The sequence below is a fragment of the Ranitomeya variabilis genome, chromosome 3 (genome assembly GCF_051348905.1).
Source record: "Ranitomeya variabilis isolate aRanVar5 chromosome 3, aRanVar5.hap1, whole genome shotgun sequence".
NCBI classification, from domain to species: Eukaryota; Metazoa; Chordata; class Amphibia; order Anura; family Dendrobatidae; genus Ranitomeya; species Ranitomeya variabilis.
The window spans coordinates 699,906,123-699,907,781 of NC_135234.1; positions in this window are offsets into that span (position 1 = coordinate 699,906,123).

The window sequence follows — 1,659 nt, forward strand, 5'->3', positions numbered from 1 at the left end:
TAAGGAACACAAATACATATTAAACTGTGTTTCCCTCTCCCTTTTTTATATTATATATACAAAACACCACCAATATAAAAAATGTATACATATAATGTATATATTATATATGTATATACAGCTCTGGCAAAAATTAAGAGACCACCACATCAAACCCTGTCATGCGTACCCCAATCTCCAGACCTGAACCCCATTGAAAACCTCTGGAATGTAATCAAGAGGATGATGGATAGTCACAAGCCATCAAGCAAAGAAGAACTGCTTATATTTTTGTGCCAGAAGCAGTGTGAAAGACTGGTGGAAAGCATGCCAAGACGAATGATAGCTGTGATTAATAATCATGGTTATTCCACAAAATATTGATTTCTGAACTCTTCCTGAGTTAAAACATTAGAATTGTTGTTTCTAAATGATTATGAACTTGTTTTCTTTGCTTTATTTGAGGTCTGAAAACACTGGGTTGTTATTTTGACCATTTTTCTTTGTAAGAAAAAAAATACAAAATGTATTCATAGAATAAATGAACAATTTACATTTTACTCAAAAATATACTTATAAAGAGAAAGATCAGACAAACTAAACATTTTGCAGTGGTCTCTTATTTAGCAATGTCGGTGTCATATGTCAAGAAACCAGGACAATCTAATGATAAATGGGCTACTGGAACAAACCATACATGGACAAGGCAAGACTATATGCAATGCTACTATAGCAATATATATACAGTGTAAAAAGGTGGGCACCCCTGGTCAAAATTACTGTTATTGTGAACAGATAAGCAAGTTGAAGATGAAATGATGTCTAAAAGGCCTAAAGTTAATGATGACACGTTTGTATTTTAAGCAAACAAAATAAACATTTTCATCTTTTCAATTGCTCAATCAAGCAGTCAATTACCGAGCACTACAGATCATACAGTCTGCATAAGCAAAGCTGCTGAGCTCAGTGATTAAAGTGACTAAATTAAACATCAGCAATGGAGTCACACAAGGACTGGATCAGCGCCAGAGACAAAGAGTTTAATCAGAGTGTGAGCATAGTATGCTCCGATTCTCTCAGATGAGAAGATAGAGAAAAAAATTCTCCATTCTGTCAGTTCGTGAAAATCGGACTGCACTAAGATATCATCTGAGTGCAGTCCAATGTTTCCCACAAACTCATTGCCTTGCAAGTCCGAGTGTGATCTGTCCCTGGACAGACTTTGTCCGATAAAAAAATCAGACATGTGCACAGCCCCAAAGAATAACAGTGGTCCGAGAGCAATCCAATGTTTTGTCGGATCGCAGTTGGACTGATAATACAGTTGTCTACACGAGCCCTAAATCTTAGAGATCATTGATAGAATTACAAAGAGATACACTTTCCCACAGTGTTTGTAATCTTACAAAGAACACAAGGTTTAATTTACTTCTGACTTTTTGCATGTTCAAAAAGACACAAAGGGGTGAAAAAAGCATACACTCTATGGCTTGTATGTTGCGGAATTTTTACGGGAACAAAGATCTAATAGGTCTGAATAGAATTACATTATAATGAGGTATCAAGTGTCTCCAAGGGTGGAGTGAGAGTTGAGATATATTAGGTAACTAAAAAAACTATATATACATAGAGTATGTGTATAAAAATATTGCTTGTGTATAAAAAATAACAGTGGAATTT